The sequence below is a fragment of the Schistocerca americana genome, chromosome 1 (assembly GCF_021461395.2).
Source record: "Schistocerca americana isolate TAMUIC-IGC-003095 chromosome 1, iqSchAmer2.1, whole genome shotgun sequence".
Classification (NCBI taxonomy): domain Eukaryota; kingdom Metazoa; phylum Arthropoda; class Insecta; order Orthoptera; family Acrididae; genus Schistocerca; species Schistocerca americana.
In genome coordinates this window covers 279440305-279448203 of record NC_060119.1, presented here as the reverse complement: position 1 = coordinate 279448203, position 7899 = coordinate 279440305, and the positions used below count along the sequence as shown (strand labels likewise).

General features: G+C 43.0%; 1 non-coding gene across 1 annotated transcript; it reads left to right on the top strand.

Annotated features, from left to right (window-relative positions):
- Positions 1 to 3258: 3258 nt before the first annotated feature.
- Trnas-cga lies at positions 3259 to 3333 on the top strand. Its single transcript has one exon. It is a non-coding gene; the product is annotated as a tRNA-Ser (tRNA).
- The last annotated feature ends 4566 nt before the right edge of the window (positions 3334 to 7899 follow it).

Sequence of the window (7899 nt, the reverse complement as noted above, 5' to 3'; positions counted from 1 at the left end):
TCACGTAAATGTATCTATGTTGTATAGAAATACCATTTGTAATGACCATAAGTAAAGATTCTCTTCATGAAAACTTGACCCTTAATGTCCTATTGAGAGAAATACTATGTGTCTACGACAAAAGAAATGTTGGTAAGAAATGCATCGCTTCAAAGATAAAATCTATGAGTGTGTTCTCGCTGTAGGTAGAGGGCGAGGTGGCATTCCACATGTAAATATCAGTTCTTACTTAAAGAGTATTTGCTTAGCTCATTCGAATTTTTTTTCTTTGATAGCGGTAGGTTAGCAAACGACGTTAGCTTCGTTCAACTTGTGTCATCATTGTTTTGCACACTTCATTTTACGAATCACGTGTCTTTAAGTAACGGTTTGGCTACTATAGTATTTAATATAATATTTTTACTGTTTCCTATGCTTTTACTTTTTGGGACAATGGAGTGAATGACTGAGTGATGCATAAGTGAAACTAAAGGACAATCAACTTCCAGTCAGCCTCTCAATGCATGGGTCACACTTGAAATATGGATAATAGAACTGAACAGTTACGCTGTATGCTAAAATCTTTGACTGGCACACTAAGAAAGTTGGAGTTCGACATTCATTGTGGGTACAGAAGTATATTTATCTCACGCTGTACTTTCTTTAAACCTTTTCCAGAGTTTTCTGTTTCTGAGTTGCGTGTCCATCAGACAATGGTCTGGCTTATAGTAATGGTCAGAAACCGTCTCAACAACATTTCGATTTTTATGTTACTCATTCTGTTTCTGCATTAAATAATGTTTCGCTTACCACGATCCAGCGTAAGGAGGCGGTCATCGACAATAGTAAAGTCAGCAAGGGCCAAGGTAACCAATATACGAGACTGGGTACCAAATTGGTGAAAACCTGAGTGCTTCAGAATACTAATAAGAAATTTTATGTGTCTTGTTCCTTTACATTTAGCTCTGGTAAGTGCAAAGCTATTGTTGTTATAAAGGAAAGCCAATATATGGCTAAAGTCCATGATTTCTTCGATGACAACAACTTCTAACGCTGTAGATAAGATCCAACAGCGAAATATGTCGCATAACTCAAGAAACATCTCAAGTCCACATCTATTTTTCCAATACCCTATCAAAGAAAGTCGTTGATATCCATTAAAGCAGAGACATTGCGTCTCAGAGCTACAATAAAGGCTCATAAGGGTAATTTATCAGATCATCCCATAGTGAACGCGAGGAATGCTGTAGGCTATCGCTCAAACGAGTTGATTGCTGAGAATCTGAACAAATACTATGTTCACCCTCCTGATTTATCGTTGCGTAATAGTACCCATTTGGTTTCTGTGCTTCCCAGTTCGAAGGTTCCATCTGGGACGAGGTCACCTACGTAGGAATTTAAAGGTATGTATATTATTATCGCAACAGATGTTGATGGAATTATCTATGAAAATTTAAGTAGCTACAGCAGTTGTCCCCCGGCTGAGGCTGATGAGGTTATCAAGTGGTTGGAACTGGTACTGAAGTACAATTATCTTAGCCTCGAGATGCTACTTACATTCAGGAACGTGGATTGCCCATGGGGTCACCACTGCCGTACTGCTTATGACCAGATTTGAACACGACCATGTAATTCAACACCCATAGTTTGGAACACAAATTTGTCAAATAGTTTAGCTATGTAGATGATTTTCTTATACTTTACAATGGCTCTACTGCAGAGTGTCCTTCTTTCGTCTGCTTTTAAATGCAGAGTAAACCGATATTCACTTTACTGTCGAGCATCCTTCTGACGATACTATGCCTTACCTAGATCTGGCCATCACTTTGAAGACAGCATTGTTTCTTTTGATATTTATAGGAAGCCCTCTGCCACTGCCTTGGTTATCAACTCTTGTTCCAACCAACCCATTAGTTGTAAAAAGGGCGGCTTTCATAGTGTTCTTATGTCGCCTTCACAACGTTCGTCTCTCCCCTGAAGCTTTTAAAAATAACAATGATACTATTGTCCACATTGCTATTTCCAGAAGATATAACAGCGGTTTCTTTCGCAGTATTCGCAAAGAGATTCTCAAAAGGAAGTCTGTCTCAGTGTTCTTCCTCACACTAGAGACACATTGACACACCCGCGGATAGATATCATCGTTTGCCATGTCATAGGAGTGTATTAGAACGCATAGGCAGACACCTAACAAAGAAGGGCATTATACCAGCATTTTGTATTCCTCGTAGTGTCGGAATCAGATATAGACATAGAGTCGAGTGACACCAACTTGTGTAAGAACTTTGTGGTTTATGGCATAAGGAGTAATGATTGTCAGGGTGCGTATGTAGGTTAAACAAGTAGAGGTTTTAGTACGCGGTTTAAGGAACACCTCAATGTGAATAACCCAAGGGCCACCTCGTCGTTTCATCTGAGGAAAACGAGACATTCCGTAATGAATACAGAAAACAAATTTGACATTTTATGCATTGAGAATAAAGGGACAGTGTCAGATATTTTAGAAGAAATACACACTTTTGGGGCTGTCAAGGAGTGCCCTATATAGACATTGAACAGCCAGTCGCACCTAAGACACCAGAATCTGCTATTGAATCTTTACTACTTATAGTCTCCTCACTACTGATAGGATCCACGTGTGATCCCATTAATCCTGGATAAATAACACAGGCCAACGAAACATTTTTTTGAAAAACTTTTTTTTTACTTTGATAGCTGATCTTTATAGATTTTTGTGAGCTGAATCCAAATCTAGCCCTATTTTTTTGTATCACCCACTGTTATCGAGCAATATGATTATTATTATATAGTATAAAAATCTTATGCCACACGGTAAACGGGGAAATTAATAAAACGCTGTGTTACAACATACGCATGAAACTTCCTGGCAGATTAAAACTGTGTGCCGGACCGAGACTCGAACTCGCGACTGTCGCCTTCGTGGGCAAGTTCTCTCCGAGCTGAGCTGCCCAAGCATGACTCACGCCCAGTCCCCACAGCTTTACTTCTGCCAGTACCTCGTCTCCTACCTTCCATACTTTACAGAAGCTTTCCTGCGAACCATTCAGAACTAGCACTCCTGAAAGAAAGGATATTGCGGAGACATGGCTTAGCCACAGACTGGGGGGATGTTTCCAGAATGAGCCATGTCTCCACAATATCCTTTCTCTCAGGAATGCTAGTTCTGCAAGGTTCGAAGGAGAGCTTCTGTAAAGATTGGAAAGTAGGAGACGAGGAGGTACTGGCAGAAGTAAAGCTGCAGGAACAGGGCGTGAGCCGTGCTTGGGTAGCTCAGTTGGTAGAGTGCTTGCCCGCGAAAGGCAAAGGTCCCGAGTTCGAGTCTCGGTCCGGCAGACAGTTTTAATCTGCCAGGAAGATTCATATCAGCGCACACTCCGCTGCAGAGTGAAACTCTCATTCTGGAAACATCCCCCAGGCTGTGGCTAAGCCATGTCTCCGCAATATCCTTTCTTTCAGGAGTGCTAGTTCTGCAAGTTTCGCAGGAAGGCTTCTGTAAAGTTTGGAAGGTAGGAGACGAGGTACTGTCAGAAGTAAAGCTGTGGGGAGGGGGCGTGAGTCGTGCTTGGGTAGCTCAGTTGGTAGAGCACTCGCCCGCGAAGGCAAAGGTCCCGAGTTCGGGTCTCGGTCCGGCACACAGTTTTAATCTGCCAGGAAGTTTCATATCAGCTCACAGTCTGCTGCAGAGTGAAAATCTCATTCTGGAAACATAAGCATGATTTGTATTTACAGTAAGCTACTTAAAATAATGATATGTGTTAATAGGGGTTTCACTTGCCAGCTGGAATTGGTTTGTATTTTCTTTATCTTTTTTCTCTGAAACTTCTTGTGTAGATTTTTCTACGATGACTCGCTTGCTGAAGTTAAGTGCACAACAGTAATCCCCCATCATGCTGGTGTTCCAGCGGCCTTGGTAGCGTTTTTCATCAGTTTAATGTCCTGGTGAAAACGCTCTCCTTGCTCCTCACTAACATCTCCCATATTGTCTGGGGAATAATGAAGGTGACTGTTCAAAAAGTGAACTTCCAGGCTCATTGAACACCCTAAAGTTTTAAACTTCTTTAACATTGTAGCTATAATAGAAACATATTTTGAGTTTTTTTCATGTCCTAAGAACTTTGTAACGACTTACTTGAATGATACCCATGCTTCTTTCTCATTTAAGGTAACTGTGGATTCAAAGTTAACATCAAACATCAATTTCCTAATGTCGGGTCCGACAAAGGCGCCTTCTTTTAGTTTAGCTTCTGAAAGGTGTGTAAACTTTTTGGCAGAAATACTTAAAACATGGTCCATCTTTAGGCAAAATCTTTACAAACTGTTTCATTAGGCCTAACTTTATATGTAGATGTGGTACGAGTACGATTTTTGGATCTACAAGGGTTTTGCGTAGAATGTTTTTCTCACCAGGTTTTAAGGACTCCCTCACAGGCCAGTTCATTCTGCACCAGTGTTGATCCCTAGCCCTACTTCCAATTCACACAAGAAACCTGGAAATTTGGTAAAGCCACCTTGCAGACCAAGTAGCATGCATGTTGCTTTTAGATTGCCACATATCATCCAACCATGAGCAGAATAGCCTATTTTATTTAACACTGTTTCTAGGTTCTCACAGCTTTCTAATAAATGTTACCATTGTGTAATAAAACAGCCTTTAAACTAGTTTTGGGTGAATCAATAAACAGCCTCCAGACTGGGAATGTCTGAGCAGTACACTAAATCACCTTCTTGTCGAATAAGCTTGGAAAATTGCTGCACTCTCTTTCTATGCATGTATATGTCGTTCCAACTGCCAGTAAGTTCTTTTCTTTTAATCTAGAGCCACGCAATTCAGCTTTTTCTTTCGTTAAACCCAGATCCCTAAACAAATCGTTAAGCTCGGACTGAGTAAACAATTTGGGCTCTAGACTTTCTATATTACAATAGAATTCGTCATCATCTGGATCATCTAAATCACATTGCTCATCAGAAAATACTTGTGTTGGAAAAGAATTTAAATCACCTGATGGTTCAGGAACCAGCAAATCTACACCATGCCCTACTGGTCAGATGGTGGACAGAAGGTTAGGGTAGCTTATTACCTTCTTATTTTTCGAATTATGACCAGTAGTATCAGCACTGCGAAAGTAGCAATCACTGGAATGATTTCTTGGCTCCCTCCATGTCGTAGGAACAGCAAATCTAAAGGCTTTTTTCTCCTTTTTGGACCATTTTCTCAGATCTTCAACACACACATAACATACCTTACGTGGCGCCCATGATTTATCTTGATCACCAAGTTTCGATCCAAAGTATGATAGATAAACCTTTTTCACAAAGTCTGTACTGTTTCTTTGGTGTTTTTTAATCACAAATTCACAACAAATATAACAAAAACTGTCAGCAGAGTTTTTAAAACCACGATTAGACATTTTACTGAGCACATGGACAGGGAATGGGAAAGTGAGGTTAGGTTGACAGTAAACAAAACACCATCTGTTAACAGAAAAATAGAATCGACCTTTTTTGCCGGCAAATGTTTTTCAGCAGTGCTACCAACATCATCTACATGCATTACACCGCCTTTTTAAATTATTTTATCTCTATAAAATATGTTAAATTATTTAAAAGTAGCTTAATTTAATAAATTTAACTGTAACATGGGAAGAAATGGTGGGTGACACTGTTTCTCAAGTATCATCTTTGGATTTACCACCCTCAAAACATAAGAATAAGGTATTTTCAGTAAAAAAGTATTTCCATAGTTGGCCTGTGTAATTGTTCCTGTGGCCTAGATCCATTCCTCCTACATTCCTTCTCTATTCCCAACCACTTCCCATCCTCCTCCCCACCCTCCCCGCCCACGGGGGCTTTTGGTCGGCAATGAAAGCTTAGTTTTAGGAGGGTTTTGGTCCCTGAGTTGGTCTTTGCCAGCTTTGGTCTGCTTCCCTTAAGATCCATCATATGCTCTCTATATTCTCCAGGACTGTTAAAAATGATAGGGGGCGATTTTTACTTTAACATGATCTAGTATTACTTAGCACTATTTTAGGTATTTTGTTTCTTATATTTTTATACTTCCCATAATCGTAATTCTTTTTGTATTTTTATTGGTTTTATATACTTTGCCGTCAGGAACTAGGACTGGTTCTGTTATCTTGTTGTGTATGTAGCCAGGTAGTTCAATTTTTACAGCTGCACGTAATTTTAAGTGTATCTCATTTTCATAAGTGTAATTATTAGTTTTTCTGCCTCTTGCAATGGATTCATACTTAACACTAATATCCTCTTTGCTACTGCGATTTCCAAGGTCCACTCTGCATTTTCTTTAATTTGGTTTCTAACACTAGATGTCGCGATGGGCTGGCGTGTGCTTTCTTCACAGTATTCAGTCAGTGGTTGGTGCTATAACGTGCAGTTCTGTTTGACGCCTGCCAATATACACTCCTGGAAATTGAAATAAGAACACCGTGAATTCATTGTCCCAGGAAGGGGAAACTTTATTGACACATTCCTGGGGTCAGATACATCACATGATCACACTGACAGAACCACAGGCACATAGACACAGGCAACAGAGCATGCACAACGTCGGCACTAGTACAGTGTATATCCACCTTTCGCAGCAATGCAGGCTGCTATTCTCCCATGGAGACGATCGTAGAGATGCTGGATGTAGTCCTGTGGAACGGCTTGCCATGCCATTTCCACCTGGCGCCTCAGTTGGACCAGCGTTCGTGCTGGACGTGCAGACCGCGTGAGACGACGCTTCATACAGTCCCAAACATGCTCAATGGGGGACAGATCCGGAGATCTTGCTGGCCAGGGTAGTTGACTTACACCTTCTAGAGCACGTTGGGTGGCACGGGATACATGCGGACGTGCATTGTCCTGTTGGAACAGCAAGTTCCCTTGCCGGTCTAGGAATGGTAGAACGATGGGTTCGATGACGGTTTGGATGTACCGTGCACTATTCAGTGTCCCCTCGACGATCACCAGTGGTGTACGGCCAGTGTAGGAGATCGCTCCCCACACCATGATGCCGGGTGTTGGCCCTGTGTGCCTCGGTCGTATGCAGTCCTGATTGTGGCGCTCACCTGCACGGCGCCAAACACGCATACGACCATCATTGGCACCAAAGCAGAAGCGACTCTCATCGCTGAAGACGACACGTCTCCATTCGTCCCTCCATTCACGCCTGTCGCGACACCACTGGAGGCGGGCTGCACGATGTTGGGGCGTGAGCGGAAGACGGCCTAACGGTGTGCGGGACCGTAGCCCAGCTTCATGGAGACGGTTGCGAATGGTCCTCGCCGATACCCCAGGAGCAACAGTGTCCCTAATTTGCTGGGAAGTGGCGGTGCGGTCCCCTACGGCACTGCGTAGGATCCTACGGTCTTGGCGTGCATCCGTGCGTCGCTGCGGTCCGGTCCCAGGTCGACGGGCACGTGCACCTTCCGCCGACCACTGGCGACAACATCGATGTACTGTGGAGACCTCACGCCCCACGTGTTGAGCAATTCGGCGGTACGTCCACCCGGGCTCCCGCATGCCCACTATACGCCCTCGCTCAAAGTCCGTCAACTGCACATACGGTTCACGTCCACGCTGTCGCGGCATGCTACCAGTGTTAAAGACTGCGATGGAGCTCCGTATGCCACGGCAAACTGGCTGACACTGACGGCGGCGGTGCACAAATGCTGCGCAGCTAGCGCCATTCGACGGCCAACACCGCGGATCATTGCTTGTACAGCCCTCTCGCAGTGTCCGGAGCAAGTATGGTGGGTCTGACACACCGGTGTCAATGTGTTCTTTTTTCCATTTCCAGGAGTGTATTTGAGTATGCTGACAACTTCCAAGGAATATGTATCTGTTACTTCTTTGCTTCCCCCACGGATTTTGACTTTGGTAGGCTTCTTCTCT